The following is a 17,497-nucleotide window of genomic DNA, read 5'->3' on the forward strand; positions in this document are numbered from 1 at the left end:
ATAATTCTATATTTCTGCGATACGTGGCACGTTGGAAAGTTAAAATGCCTTTCCAGTATTATCACTGATCGTCGCACTCCATAAAAAACTTAGAAAATATAATTTCTGCTCTTTTGTTGGTTCATTATGGATAAAAAAAAGCCTCTTCAGCAATTAGATCTTATCACAGGCACGTGACAGACTATATACTTTTGAGTATATCATTATTGGATTACATTTATTTGATTTGGGTCATAAGGTCCATCACTGGGCCTTGGAAGGCCATTCAGCGGCCGCGCAACTACAGGAAAACTCTACACTGGCAGTGTGAAATAAAGAAATAAGTTGGACAGCAAGATGGAAGAAAGGAAGCGGCAATGGAGATATAGTTGAGGGATAAAAAACGAGTGCAGTAGGGGAGTGAAGAACACTGCACATGGGCCTCCACTTTTATAGGCTACATTTGTAGGTAGTAGGTTGGCCAGGGCACCAGCCACCTACTACCGCTAGAGAGTTATGGGGTCCTTGGCCTGGCCAGACAGTACTACACTGGATTCTTCTCTCTGGTTACGGTTCATTTTCCCTTTGCCTACATATTTAACCATAAAAGAAACCCTTTTTGGTACAACTCAGGAACATAAATGGTGGTCTACCCTTAAATCTGCACTCTTAGGTGTAGATGCACCAGTTCCTCCTTTACTTAAAAAACAGTCACACACTGTCCAAAGGAAAAGGCAACCCTTTTGGCTGATGTTTTTGACAGTGTGACGGGCCGAGAGAAGGTTGTAACTCAAAGGCAGTATGAAAGCAACTGAGTAACTTTATTATAGAACACTCTACTTTATATACAAAAGCTAAAAGCAACAAGAAATTTCATGTTAGAAAAACAGACACTGTTACAGAGGAGAAAAGCAGACATGTTTATTCTGGTTCTTTTTAGTGCGAGGGAAGAGCAAAGATACAAGCATAATATATACACAAAATGAACTATGTACGATCCTGTGCCACACGGTTGGTACAACAGTAAACAGAGTAAACTTGAACTTCCTCATTCCTGTTTTCCTGAGGCTATACTAACTAGTTTAGCTTTTCGATCTCGTGAAATTAAAACTCTGTTGATGGACCTTGATGCTTATAGAGGTGTAGATCCAAATGGTATTTTTCCTTTGTTTTTTAAAAGACTGCAGATTTCTTAGCTCCAAAGTTATCTGTTATTTTGCGCAAGTTAGGAAGAAGAGGAGCTTTTAGCACTTGTTGGAGAATTGGTAATGTTACTCCTCTATGTAAATGTGTTTGTGGTAGCTCAAGTCCCACTGATTACCGCCCAATTTCCATAACTCCCATATTATCTAAAGTTTTTGAACATCTTCTGGCAAAACGTCTTAGTAGGTTTGCTAGAGATAATCATCTATTCCCTAGTTTGCAATTTGGTTTTGGCAAAGGCCTTGGAGCATGTGATGCCCTTCTTACAATCTCCAATGCTGTACAGAGATCCTTTGATTGTGGTCAGGATGTTCGTATGATTGGCCTTGATTTTAGTGCTGCCTTTGACCGTGTTAATCATGAGGACCCTATTTTCAAACTCAAACAGTTGGGAGTGGGTGGGTCGTTTCTTAGCATTATTATTGATTTTTTAAATAATAGATCTCAAAGAATTGTTGTTGATCGGCACCATAGAGAGTATGGGAATGTGATACCTGGTGTTCAACAGGGTAGTGTTCTTGGCCCATTACTTTTCATACTATATACACATGACATGTGGTTTAGCCTAGAAAACAAGCTTGTTGCATATGCAGATGATGCTGCTCTCTTTGCATCAATTCCATCCCCTGAATGTAGATCTGGGGTTGCTGAATCCCTTAATAGAGATCTAGCTAAAATTAGTGCATGGTGCAAATTATGGGGTATGAAGTTGAATCCTAACAAAACTCAAAGTATGATTGTAAGTAGGTCAAGGACGGTGGCTCCTCAACATCCGGATCTCAGTATTGATGTTTCTTTAAATTTGTGACTTAAAATTTTAGGTGTGATTCTCGACAGCAAATTTACTTTTGAGAAACACATTGGGTCTGTGTCTTCTTCCATTGCACAAAAAATTGGCTTATTGAGAAAGTCTTACAAGATTCGGTAATCAATCTATTCTGAAGAAGTGTTTTAATTCTTTCATTCTACCTTGTTTTGAGTATTGTTCTCCTATATGGTCTTCAGATGCTGATTCTCATCTTAATTTGTTGGACAGAAACTTACGGTCCATTAAATTTCTTATTCCTGATCTAGATACTGATATTTGGCACCGTCGTTCAGTAAGTTCTTTGTGCATGTTGCATAATATTTTCCATAACTCTGACAATTCTTATCCTGTTCGTAATACTAGGCAGGCAGTTAATTCTAATAGCCAAGCCTTCTCCATCATGAGGCTCAATACTACACAGTATTCTAGAAGTTTTATTCCAGCTGTGACCAAGTTGTGGAATGATCTTCCTAATCGGGTAGTTGAATCAGTAGAACTTCAAAAGTTCAAAGTTGCAGCTAATGTTTTCATGTTGAACAGGCTGACATAAGTCTTATTTATAGTTTATATATGACATACCTGTTTTGACTGTTGTTACTGTTATTAGAATGATTTATTGTTAATTTGTTCTCATCCTTTATTTATTTCCTTATTTCCTTTCCTCACTGGGCTACTTTTCCCTATTGGAGCCCTTGGGCTTATAGCTTCTACCTTTTCCAACTAGGATTATAGCTTGGCTAGTAATAATAATAATAATAATAATATACACCGAATAGTCTGGCCTATTCTTTATGTATAATCTTGTCCTCATACACCTGACAACCCTAAGATTACCAAACAAATTTTCTTCTCTCAAGAGGTTAACTATTTCACTGTAATTATTCAAAGGTTTCTTTCCTCTTTGTAAGTGTAGAAAAGACTCTTTAGATTTGGTAAGCAGCTCTTCCAGGAGAAGGATACTCCAAAATCAAACCACTGTTCTCTTGTCTTGGGTAGTGCCATAGCCTATGTACTATGGTCTTCCACTGTCTTGGATTAGAGTTCTCTTGCTTGAAGGTACACTTGGGCACACTATTCTATCATATTTCTCTTCCTCTTGTTTTATTAAAGTTTTTATAGGTTACATAGGAAATATTTATTTTAATGTTGTTAATGGTCTAAAAATATTCAATTTTTCCTTGTTTCCTGGGAAACATTTATTCTAATGTTGTTACTGTTCTTAAAATATTCTATTTTTCCTTGTTTTCTTTCCTCATCGGGCTATTTTCCCAGTTGGAGCCCCTGGGCTTATAGCATCCTGCTTTTCCAACTAGGGTTGTTGCTCAGCAAGTAATAATAGTAATATATAATTGATAATTGTTCTCTTTCTCTCAACGCTATGTCTATCGTTTTTATTGCATTTCTCACAATTATACCATCAAAAGTTAGGTCCAGTTATAAATAAATGCTTAAAGTTAATCTGTAATGCTTAAAAAATAAAACTGTCTTGATATGCTCGATAAATCGATTGCCAGCTCTGATCTGGAAGTTGTCCAGAGGTAGCTGAAGTTAAAACCAAGAGAACTGTCTTGCTATTTTATGAAATAGTCAATACAGCTGCTGAAAATGCTAATTAATTTCCTTTCTTAAAATTTGTAGACTCTGCTGCTAATTTTCAACAAAAGTTATCGGTTAACTATTGCTAATTCAGGCAGAAATATTCTGACCACATAGAGAACAACTCCTATTTGGTAGGTAGTAGGTTGGCCAGGGCATCAGCCACCCGTCGAGATACCACCGCTAGAGAGTTATGGACTCCTTTGACTGGCCAGACAGTAGTACGTTGGATTCTTCTCTCTGGATACGGTTCATTTTCCCTTTGCCTACCCATACACCGAATAATCTGGCCTATTCTTCACAGATTCTCCTCTGTTCTCATACATCTGATAACACTTGAGACTACAAAACAATTCTTCTTCACTATCATTGTTCAGTGGCCACTTTCCTCTAGGTAAGGGTAGAAGAGACTCTTTAGCTATGGTAAGCAGCTCTTCTAGGAGAAGGACACTTCAAAATCAAACCATTGTTCCCTCGTTTTGGGTAGGACTATAGCCTCTGTACCATGGTCTTCCAGTTTATTGGGTTAGAGTTCTCTTGCTTGAGAGTACACTCGGCCACACTATTCTATCTTTTTCCTCTTGCTTTTCTGTTAAATTTCTATAGTTTATATAGGATCTTTATTTTAATTTACTGTTCTTAAGATATTTTATTTTTCCTTGTTTCCTCTCCTCACTGGGCTATTTTCCCTGTTGGAGCCACTGGGCTTGTAGTGTTGTAGCTTAGCAAGTAGTAGTAGTAATAATAATAATAATAATAATAATAATAATAATAATAATAATAAAACACAAAATAAATAAAAAACTAAAGATCAATTTAGAATGCCCCATAATATTCTGGGAAGATCTCGGGCATTCCTTGAATAGTATGCTATTGAGAAATCCATTTAAGATTCGTTCTCAACAGCGCAATCATTCTTTCAAGGGACATTACCTAATATTAAAGGAATGAAAATTCGATAACATGATGTTATACATTAAACATGAGTCACCCTTTTACTAAAAATAGATGCATGAAAATACATTTTAATCCTGAATAGAAAAATACCAAGACATTGTACACTCTTATTTTCCTCTATATCTCTTCTAGTTCACCCACATGTACACATACACGCATGTGTACATCCGGAAACGCTTAAATATTCAAAGAGAAAATGCTAAAACTGTGCAGGCAACCATTTACCAACTTTCGCAGTACATAATTTCCATTCAAAAAAATTGTGTATTATGTCTGCACATCATGTACATTACAGAATTTTCCCTTAAGTCAAAAATTCCAATCAATACAAAATACATGAGCAGTTCAAATCTTTTACTCTACGACTACGGTTCATATAAAAAGAATATCTGAAAACGTAAAAATTTATGCTGACTAGACAAAAACCCAAAGAGAAGCTCGAGCTCCCTTAGGGACAATTGTCATCTTTATAGCAACGACACATGCAATGCTCAACTTTAGAGACATAAAAACCCCAGGCAATCGAGTTATATCAGCAAAAAAGGCTGTATTTCAGAATCCACAGAAGATTATTTTTTTACCTTGGCATACATTCTTTGCCTGTCTGGCAGATGAGAGGTTTAAAGTAATATCTATGCGCAATAATAATTTTGAGAATAATCAATTTGAGATGAACATATTTCAATAACAATTATTATAATAATAATAATAATAATAATAATAATAATAATAATAATAATAATGATAATAATAATAATTATTATTATTATTTAGTGAAGACGATAGCTACAAAAATCCAAACAACGGGACGATTTTTTCCATAAATGATAATAGTAATAAAATAGCAAAAAGAATAATAATAATGTGGGGAAGGTTGAAGTTCTTTAGCTCAGTAGCGGAATAATTCCATTCGCAAGGTCCGTAGATGGATCTTGACTTGACGCCTGCCAGGTGACCCAATTGTAAATACAAACCAAGAAGGTTAAATAGGTAGAGATAGATGCCACTCGTCACTTTCCCTTGTGACGAGCTGAGAGAAGGTTGTGACTCAAAGGCGGAATGAAAGCAACTGAGTAACTTTATTACAGAACATCCGTGTTATATATATATATATATATATATATATATATATATATATATATATATATATATATATATATATAAACTCCATGCAAAAAAGGCATAAAAGACATAACAGGAAATTTCATGTTCAACCGACATCGCACCGGTTAACAGTTAACGGTGAGAAAAACAGACATGTTATTTCAGGTCCTTATCAGTGCGAGGGGAGAGCGAAGATACAAGCATTATATAAACACAAAATTAAATGTTACTATGTACGATCGTGTGACACACGGTTGGTACACCCTATACTAATCCGAGAGGCCACTTGGACAGCGGACACACCTTCCGTGTAGGGCAGAAACGCACCAAATCCTTTGTCCGCCTCCTGATCGTCATTGTCTAACCTTTAAAAATAATGACTTTATCATCTTTTCATCAAAAGGAAATCAAAATTCTATATGCTCGGTAAAGTCCCGATGTGTAATCGACCCTTGGAGAGTGATCGAGCAAAATCATCCTTGAAATGCTTCGAACACAAACGGGAATGCTTATTTGGAGGCAAGTTTTCAGTCTTTTCGCTCGAAAACTTTTTTAGCCAAAACATAAAAAAAAATTAACTTGCACAATTGTGTGCATGTGTGTTTGGGTGTGCACTCTCTTACAAAGATAAAGTTTTGAATGCATGATAACCCCATTTTAAGACTGTCATCGCTGCTACTGCAACATTTTTTTTACAAAGTATAATAATAGAGTATAACAGCTGAAATCACAAATCTAAATCCTACTATATTATACACCACTTATTGCAAGATACAGGGGAACTGTGTCCCAAGTGAATGAGGGAGATAAACATATCACTTAGGTAAATTACTAAATTAAATCGTTTATTTTCTTTTCTAGTACAATTAATATACTGTATTCACTGCATTCATAATGACTATAAAACAGAAGAAAAGTAAATTTTTATAAAGGGTTCGTTTAATTATTAATGTGAATGTTTTCTGTCTCCATGGTTTAAAAATGTGCAAAAAATTATAGCCTATACAATACATAACAAGGAAATGTAACCCATGGATTCAAGGTTTTGCTGAGTCTATGAGTGCATCCATAGGCAGACCACGAACTAGGGATCCTTTAAGCAATAAAATGAGAGATTATGTACTTCCGAAAAGATTATTCTAATTGAACTGAGATACCAGTGACATCCCCACTTTATTAAACATCGTGAGTTACCGTGCTTTGGTAGATTCACGCCGTTGTCGAGTGAGTTTTTTGCCTTAAACGCGGATCGGCTTCACAAATCCAGGAATAGGGCACCTCCACCTATTAAACCTACTTGATACGAACCAACATCAGCAAGAGGCTGGTAACCTTTTTCCCTACGGGCATGATGGGATCCGGAAGCACTTTACTTTAGGTGCTAACCTCCTTTAAAGATTAAAGGCCAATAAGAAGGCAAATAATAATAATAATAATAATAATAATAATAATAATAATAATAATAATAATAACACTCATACGCTGTTGGTAAAAAAAATATCAAAGAAGAACAACTGAATTCATGTTCATTAGCCACCGTTATGATGTTGCAGTTATCATCATTACATTACCAGGTGTACGTTTTCATTAACATTAACAATTTAAAAATGTCACGGGTAAATCTTACGATAAAAGAATCTAGAAAGAGATGCTGGATAAGCTAGGTTCCCATATTCCCCAATGAGAGAGAGAGAGAGAGAGAGAGAGAGAGAGAGAGAGAGAGAGAGAGAGAGAGAGAGAGAGGAGAGAGAGAGAGAGTTAATCAAGTTAATAGTGACTCTCCAAGTTGTAGGGTTGTCTGTGAAGGACAAATTGATGTTCACCAAGATTTTCTGGAATAAAGATAAAAATTTTCACTACAACATGCATCTTTTATTCTCACTTATTATTTTGGTTTGCAGGCGATGTTTTTAGCTCACAAAATTTGCTGAAATGATACTTAAGAAAAGAACTCCACATATGATATCTTTGATTAATAATTTCACAACTTTCAAAAGCTAAATTACAAATAATAAGTATAATATATATCTTACGTTGAACTCGTCAGATTTCGCATTAAGACTTCATAAGTATGAAAAATTCGTTTAAATTATAATGTAATTTAAGTAGAAAAGTTTATCTCTGCTGCTACAAATACTATACTAAATACAAGAATTTCATTACTGTGATCTTTTAAGGTATTATGATTGTATATTTAAGCATCAAATTATGCAATTGCGCATTTTATTTATCTAGTTCAATCACAAAAAAATGCATTGATTGTCCGTAAAGATATTTTCGATGGGCACGTTTCTAAGAGTGACGTACCCATGAAGGATTACACTTGCAGAATGAAAATATCTTGGTTTGTCTTAGGAATGGTACATCCCGTCCCTACGGTTAGGAATTGCCATCTTAACCCTCTCTTATAACACACTCAATTTTTATGGCATGGATACACTACTACTACTACTACTACTACTACTACTATTCGGGTTTAAAGTTGCACAAGAAATGTCACTGAAGAGGTAAAAAATATCACGGACAGAGGGAGTTTTTTTTTCTTTTTTTAGTTCGAGTGATAAAGCTTAACAAGAGACACTAGCCGAGGGGAAGGAGGGCACTGGGCCAAGGTCACTGTAAAGGACAAATCCTTCTATAAAAATGTTATATCACGGTTTCCTTAGACTTGGAACCTAATTGGCATTCCCAGCCAGATTCTACACTTCCTTCCAAACAGCGGAGAGAATTTTATTAACCAGTCTATTGTCTTCTGGGAGACGTGTCTTCAAGGTGACATTCTCTCTCTCTCTCTCTCTCTCTCTCTCTCTCTCTCTCTCTCTCTCTCTCTCTCTCTCTCTCTCTCTCTCTCTCTCTCTCTCTCTCTCTCGTAAATATGCCAGCTGAATTGGGTAACTTGAAAATATACAAGCTTAAAATACTGTAAAATTAGTAATGAATAATATTCTGAATTAACAACATATCAGCTCTCAAAATAACTCCAGGACTAATATAATAACTTTCTTAGTTTTATAAATGCAATAAACGACTTTGATTCTGGAAGGATATATGATATAGGAACTGCTTATGTTAAAGCAGTGTGCCAAGAGTATCAAAAACAAAATTACCGTATGTACTTCTTAAAGGAATCTCATGGCAAACCTCATAAGACAAAATTGTCACCCGAATAACGCTAACTCTATTATCAATGTTACAGAAAGATTTCAGTTAATAAATAAATTAAAAAAAACTGTGATTCTGCAGAGGAATTCTCATCCACAGGGTAACCTTAGCCTTAAACCTTTCCCAGAGAGGTTATGAATGAAGCAAAATGGCCCGCTCCTCTGAAACAAGACAAAGAGTAAATCGTTTCTAACTTGAATGACGATTTCAGAATCCACCAAATCATAGCTGCAAATGTAAGAAAAGTTAGAAAGAATAGGTTCGGCCGTACCTCCTCTTCATTTCTTTCTCATAAGCTCGTTGCTTGAAGTCTCTGAATGCACTTATAAAAGTTTTAATTGAAAGGCCTCGCTCTTTCAACTTGAGTTAAGACATCGTTGCGCGGTGGCAAAGAGCGAGCAAAAGTTATAAATACCATATGTATACTGTAGTGGCCTGGTGGTAGCGTCCTTGCCTGGCGATTGCCAGACTAGGTTTCGAATTCCGCTCAAACTCCTTAGTTCCTTTGGTCGCTGCAACCTAACCATACTTGTGAGCTATGGATGGGTTGTTTGGGGGAAGCCTACAGCAGCCATTGCTTGGGTGGAGAGGCGGCTTGGGCTCTGATCATATGTAATATGGTCAGTCTGTTGGCTTACGATGTCCTAATAAGGGTTTACATTTCTTTATGGGGACATAAACATTAGAGATAAATTCTCGGGGCATGCAATTCGTTCAGCAAAAAACAATTTCTTGTTTCCTTGAGATATGCTAAAGGCTACTGATACAAGCTAAATATTCCTAGCGCCAAACTGAATACTACATCTCGGCTAAATTACCACGATACACACACACACACACGCACACACACACACACACACATATATATATATATATATATATATATATATATATATATATATATATATATATAACGTATAGCTTCATTTTATAAAACATTATTGTATCAATACATAAAACTACATCTTTACCAATAGCTGCCACATTCGTGTAGGGACAATCTCCCTTTATTTATCAGTCATTTTATGTGTAAAAGGTAAGCCACTTTCATATACAATTTTGGAGAGAGAGAGAGAGAGAGAGAGAGAGAGAGAGAGAGAGAGAGAGAGAGAGAGAGAGAGAGAGAGAGAGAGAGAGAGAGAGTATTTTTTTTGGTCTCATAATTTTGGATGGAATGAGAACTGGATGATAGGGTGGGGGGGGGGGGGGCAGGCTCCAAATCTAAATCCGGATTGTGTCAATTGAACATCATACATTTTTCGTAAGAAATAATTGTAATTAAAAGGGGTCTAAATTAGTGAATTATATGGACGATATGAAATGCTTACGTTTATTTGCGGCTTGATTTTTTTACTTCATGGTTATATCAAGCAAAATATTAAAAAAAAAAGTATACTTTCATTATATATTAATTTTCTCCATTACTCATCCAACTTCACTGACAAACAATCGTCTATTATAAGGAACATGAAACACACCACTGATAAACCACACCAAAGTTCATCCAATCTGGCATGTCCATGTCAGACTGATAGCAAAAAATTCCACACAATTTAATTAAAATTTTTCTAAGTACAGATTTCGAAAAAAATAGACCTCTGGGTAAAACAAAGAATGTATTTATCTCTGGAAAACTGGAAAAAAGGAAATATTTCCTTGATAAAACACAATGAAGGATTGTTCTGGAAAATAGTTTTGAAAAATTATTTCCCTGAGATAAAACTCAATGGATTTTTATGGGAGTAAAAAATTTTATTTTCATTGAACGAAAAACTGAAACAATTCCACGGAAAATCCTAGGAATTATATCTCTGGGGAGGAATTCAAAAAGTAATTTGCCCGAAAAAAAACCTGCAGTAAGCTAAATCCATACCTTATTGTCAGTGTTGGGAATTGCCATAGTCCTCCAGCAGATGGGGCCATTTCCTTCCGCTGGAGACCTATAAGAGTCCCCCGGAAAAAGGAGGTCCCGCCATTCCGTGTCATTTGTAATCATCACTCGACTCGGACAGAAAGCTATACTGGGGCGCCGGGCGAAATGGTATAACCCACTTTTTTACTTCAGCACAACATGGAGATGGTATAGTTTCAAGATTTCAAACAAAATGGAATCGTCCAGGATACGACACTATACTGTGACTAGAAATCATACATGAATATCTACAATTATGTTTATGACTTCAAAGAGCCGTCTCGCAAATGGACGAAAATCACCATTTTATCAACTACTTATTAAAAAATTAAAACGTAGTTAGTCATAAACATAACCGTGGATTTTCATTCAAAATGGTAACACGGTTTTAGGATATGATGCCACAGGCTAATTCTCAAACACATTTATAACTGAATTAATTACTAAACTTCGTATACTTTTAACTATCATAAAAAAACAAATATTTGTGGCTTAATTTTCATGTGAAAAATATTCACGGTAAAGCCATTTATTTTACTGTCGTGATATTGCTCAACTTTGATGTATGAAGGAGAGGAAATTTTCCAAACTATCTGGATTGTGAAGAAAGCCGCTATTTGTTAACGTGCTGATATTGAATGCGAAAAAGATTGACACTGGTGATACGACCTCTTGTGCAGTATATATGAAAAGAGATGTGTTGAAAAGATGAAGAATGGGGAGATTCGTAGAAGTGCTACAATGGCTAGCGTAGATGAAATGAAGGGTTAGGAGTATTTTGAGGCTTTTGATTATGAGAAAAAAACCACCACGGTAAATTTGCCTAAAAAAAAAATATACACAAATCAGAAGTGATATGATACAACAAGAATGAATGTAGCTAGATGTTACATTATAGTATATAGGACAGTTGATGCTGAGCTGATTAACTTTCTGTGTACAGTAGTTGTACTGTACAAGAGGTCACGTTATGAAAGTATTTTTTCACTGCTGGTTTATCCATACTTTTCCCTCTGAAGTATGAGAGAGAGAGAGAGAGAGAGAGAGAGAGAGAGAGAGAGAGAGAGAGAGAGAGAGAGAGAGAGAGAGAGAGAGAGAGAGAATCTTTTTCCATAGCTGATGTAATTCAAGTAAATCCAAAAATTTGTGGTTCTGTGAATATATGAACATATAGCCAAACAAAGTAAAAAAAAAATCTATTCTCTCCATAAGACCAAAGATTACGTGGTCATTCCTGGAGGGAAATAACTTACATTAGCATAATTAGCATGTCTGAATGATACAAATAGTGTCTAATTTTATATAATTAACAGCTACCTTAGACGTTTTCCGAGAACAACCCACCTTGTGATTGGCAGATCATGTGTGCTTGTTTAAAATGCCAGGTAAAAATAGTTGAGCTGCGAGACTTAATGAGTTTACTTGAATGATAATTATCCACAACCTCGACCCTAATCAAAATACCACTACGATCAAAAATGTTTTGGGGGAACACGGAACATTCATTTCGATTACCTTAATCAAGGTTCACAAGAACAAACAGAATGTCTTTAAGTCTCAGTTATTCAATGCATTTAGGACAGTATCAAGGTTAAAACTGAACAAATCTAATGTGAACAATATATAATTTGTTTCTTTGCTGTTTCGAAACAGGCTTTCTTGGAAAACAAATGAAAAGCGTGAAGGAATCTTATGTTTACAATTACCTCTACGTACAGCTAGACAGGTGACTATGTTGAAAACACTTCCGATAAAAAATCTATCAGTGCTGAAAATGGAGTGATAATCTAACGGTCTTATTACGTTACCGATTAATTGAATAAACTTATAGTATTTGTAATACTAATAGATGGTTATAAACAAGCCTTAATTCATATAAGTAACAAAACATTTTCGTAATACATCGATTTACCTGGGATTGGGTCGTTCATGCCGTCATGTACTTCATGTCCCTTATTCTATAATGGAATACATCTCTCCACTGATATATGCAAAGCAGAATGTTCAATGTACTTTGCTAGTTCTTATCTAAAATGAGCTATGAAAATATATCTAAAACTTAAGAAAGTCAACATCGAATTAATCTGTTATGATTTGTATATCAATGTAAAAAACAGGGCAATAGCATTATGTTACAGCATCTTTCCAATTGAAAAAAAAGAGAGCTATAGGCAATATCTAACATAATCAAAAAATGATATATATATATATATATATATATATATATATATATATATATATATATATATATATATATATATATATATGTATATATATATATATATATATATATATATATATATATATATATATATATATATATATATATATATATATATATATATATATATATATATATATATATATATATAGAACGCATTAGTACCAATATAAATTTCAGCTACCTTATCTCCTTTGCAAAGACTGCTATAATGATTTTTTAGTAAATCTTTATCAAAAAAAAAAATAATACAAATTAATTTGAAAATGTTAAAAAATGTCATAAAAATCTAGGGTGATATGAAAAAAAAAATTACAAACAGATATATACAATCTATCGTAAAAATTTCTTCAGTCACAAAACTATCACCTTAAAAACTAAGAATCTTCTTTCGCTCATTGTTATTTTTCGACAGTCATTTCTTTAGGCACTGACTTCTCTGGTCTGTCATTCCTTCGTGTAACAATAGCTATATCTAAAGTTACATATCTAAGTAAAAATATTTATCTCTTTTTATTACCAGTGCTATATGAATAAGCATTGAGTGCTCTTCAAATTTCCTCATACGGTTCTTAAAATGTTAGCTCAAATATAAGATGACTGATGCATTAGAACAAACAACTCGGTCTCTATTTCACGCATCTATTAACTTGAAAGACGCGAGCATCTAATTAAAGCAGCATAACTTCATTTACGAAACTCGTGATGTAATCTGGATGTAATTTTACCATCGAGTAAGAGATGGGAAATGTGTTTGTGTCTCTGAGGCAAGTGCGGAGTGGTATGATCCAAACATTAAAGGAATTCATATCATCATCATCATTGTTATTATTATTATTATTATTATTATTATTATTATTATTATTATTATTATTATGCCAAGCTAGGCTATAACCATATTTGGAAAAGAAAGATGCTATAAGCGCAAGGGCTCTAACAGGGAAAAATAGCCATGTGAGGAAAGGAAACAAGGAAATAAATAAACTACAAGAGAAGAATAAACAATGAAAATAAAATATTTCAAGAACAGTAACAACATTAAATTAGATCCTTCACATATAAACTATAAAAGCTTCAAAAAACAAGAGGAAGAGAAACAAGACAAAACAGCGCGCCTGAGTGTACCCCCAAGCAAGAGAACTTTAATCCAAGACAGTGGAAGGCCAGAGAACAATGGTTGGATTTTGGAGTGTCCTTCTCCTAGAAGAGCTGCTTACCATAACTAAAGAGTCTCTGTTAAAAAACACTTCCACTATAACAATTACTTTACAGGAAGTTCACGGGATCTATTGACGATTTACTTAAACGTTAAAATGTACTTAAAATTGACCAGATATAATAATGACTTTAATGTACTTGAATCTAAATAGATTTAAGACTGTACTCACGAAAAATACGAAAGTGCTATCATGATTATAAAAATTACATAATCAAGGTATAAACGCTATTTTCTAGAGTAATTAATCATCAATATTTTTTGAAAGACATATCAATAAATCATGAATAAACTATCTGCACAAACAAACTAATCATATAAATGTTAGAAAAACTATAGAGAGAATTACGTAATTATTGTATTTTGATTTTCTTCTATGGTCACAGCCCGAGTTACCAGCTAGCCTTTAAAGGAGCATTCGCAGTAACAAATTACCGTTACACTTCTAATCAATCACCTATGATTCTTAATCAAACAATTGATGATTTGCTAAATCACTCTCATGAAAAAAATAGATTTTAATCGACAACATGGCAACTATTTTTGTATCAGCTCTAATAATAGTTCCGTTTAAAAATATTCTATTATAAACAATGCTGCCAGTCAGTAATTGTGGAAGCACTTAATGCTTCACTTGGCAACCTAAAAGGTAGACGGGGAAATGAAAGTTTTTTCTTGGTGGTAAATAAAGTGATGAAAACCACTTTACAAATTAGAAGTTTGTCGTAGTAATAAAGGTATATTTGATCATTTTCAATATATCAGGATTTCATTACCGCTTGCTTGTGTTCACCAGTATCTCCTCTTAAAATAACATTTTCATTAAAGAGAAAACAGAATAGATATATGAAAAATTATTATCCTGGCAGCGCAATGTAATTCTTTCCGTAAACAAAAAATAATGTTAAAAAAAAAAAAAAAAAAAAAAAAAAAAAAAAAAAAAAATTCGGAAATTAAATCTGATAACTTTGTTCATTATTAGTTTCATGATGTTCGCAAGGTGGCATAGACAGTAAAGAAATGGTAAACATAAATAAGTTCACTTGTTTTTTGTTTCTGTTATATAAAAAAAAAAAAAAAATACACAAATGACAGAAATAACCATTTGACTGGCAACCATTTGTTTTAATGCTCTGACCAGACGACGTAATTACCAACCGCAAATTCATCCTATCAAAATCAATAATGCCCAGGTGCAGCACACACACATGGACTCATTACTTGCTCCATCCTCTGCAATTACACCAGTGTCTGATATTGGAAAATAGTGTTTTCTACTTTGAATTCTCATATTGTAAAAGTCAAGCGTTTATTAAACACATCACCGTTTCATTTTTGAAAGTTGCTTTTCTTCAAATTAATGAAATTGACTTTTCCGAAGCACATTACCCTTCTGACAGAGATGAAAATAATTTCTGAAATTTCGTTATGCTGTGACACAACTTCAAATGGCTATATTACCGGCTGTTATTGTGATCTTTTTTTTTTATGCGAATGACGTAAATTTGTGGTATATGAAAAATAACAACTGATGAAACAGGGAAATCAATTATAAATGTTATGCAAAGGGATTTCCTCTAGTTTGCCTTGTATTATTCTGAACTGTCATTTCGTGACGAAACAATAATGAGAGAGAGAGAGAGAGAGAGAGAGAGAGAGAGAGAGAGAGAGAGAGAGAGAGAGAGAGAGAGAGAGAGAGATTTTACCTTGTTTTCGTAGTTACTTGGCGGTACGATCCTGTATTTCGGAGAAACGTTTTCACCACCAACACCGGACGACATCTCTGTTGAAAAAAGAAAGATTAACATTTACATGATGGTTTATGTGGTTATAAAAAGATCTCGATGAAAATGTTTGTAACTTATAAGGCAAAGGGATTAAAAAGACGGGAAAATTGAAGCTATTTTCGAAAATTTGGACGTAACTAGTATTAGAGAGAGAGAGAGAGAGAGAGAGAGAGAGAGAGAGAGAGAGAGAGAGAGAGAGAGAGAGAGAGAGAGAGAGAGGGAGGAGCTCATAATGAAACCAACGGACATATTCCAACCGAGAGAGAGAGAGAGAGAGAGAGAGAGAGAGAGAGAGAGAGAGAGAGAGAGAGAGAGAGAGAGAGAGAGAGAGAGAGAGAAACGTCCAATGCTGTTTTACATGTTAAGTGTCGGCTATACCAAACTGATTTTGATCATATATCATAAAAACATTGAAAGAATATTGCTTGTTAGCTTTGACAGGGAAATTCAACAAAGAGAAATGTAAAATGATACAACAAAATCTGAAAAGAGACGATTGTTCGTTAGTGCACAGTCGAACAAGAAAGAAAAAAAAAAGATGAAGACAAAGATAAAGACAGATGCAGAGAAAAAAGAAAAAAAGAGCGAAGCGAGCAGTGAATGAGAGAGAGATTCTAAAAGTGGAGATACAAACAAAAGATATGGAGAAGGGTCAGACGAAGGAATAAAGGAAGCACAAAGGAGAGTCAGGAAATACCAAGATAAAAATAATAAGGGGTGAACGATGGCTAGGAAAAAATGAAGTCAAAATTAACCTTCCAGAAATACCAATGAATTTCCGGGTTATTATAATGTCTAAGTAAAGATTTAAACGATGCGGCATCATGAATTCAAAACGATGAATATATCGAAGGGGACCCTTGAAAAATAATCAGTGGGGATGAAATATAAAAAAAATTAGTGTAAAGAATTTATTTGAATCCCATTCAATTGTGGAAACAACAATAATCAAGGGATGAAATGTGATACGCAATAAATTAGAACAAAGTAAAAATTTCTTTACGATAAGTACGTTATTAATTAATATGCAAAACTCACACGCATTTATATATATATATATATATATATATATATATATATATATATATATATATATATATATATATATATATATATATATATATATATATATATATATATATATATATGAACATATATGTATGTCTAATATGGTGTCTTGAAAATTCCAACTAATGAAAAGAAAGAATGAATCAAATGTTGGTTGTAAATGAGGAAAAAGTTCCTGAATAAATTGAATTTTTAAGACGAACTGAAAACAAAAAGGAAAGTGTTGATAAACAGTATTATTATCCTTGAACCTTGGACAGATGATTTTATAATGACATTAGTGTCAACAGAATGTCAAAGGCCTTAATCTGAAATAATGCCATCGACCAAACATAAATCTACAAGATGCATGATAAGAAAAAGGTAAAAACAATTAACATAATCCCAAAGAGCAAATTAGAAATAAATTCATATATAAACGAAATTTTAAAAATATATCATGTGTGTTAGAAATAATATGGGAACATTTATCATCAATACAATT

At 34.0% G+C, this 17,497-nt stretch overlaps 1 protein-coding gene across 2 annotated transcripts in view; it reads right to left on the reverse strand.

Moving 5' to 3' along the window:
* Positions 1 to 17,497, reverse strand: part of LOC137654265 (5-hydroxytryptamine receptor 1A-like) — a 419,677-nt gene that overhangs the window by 59,968 nt on the left and 342,212 nt on the right. For both annotated transcript variants that reach the window (XM_068387892.1, XM_068387891.1), the window contains exon 2: positions 15,865 to 15,941. The gene's annotated coding sequence lies outside the window, so the exon portion shown is untranslated. The remainder of the gene's footprint in view (positions 1 to 15,864; positions 15,942 to 17,497) is intronic.

This window comes from Palaemon carinicauda, chromosome 15 (assembly GCF_036898095.1).
Source record: "Palaemon carinicauda isolate YSFRI2023 chromosome 15, ASM3689809v2, whole genome shotgun sequence".
Classification (NCBI taxonomy): Eukaryota; Metazoa; Arthropoda; class Malacostraca; order Decapoda; family Palaemonidae; genus Palaemon; species Palaemon carinicauda.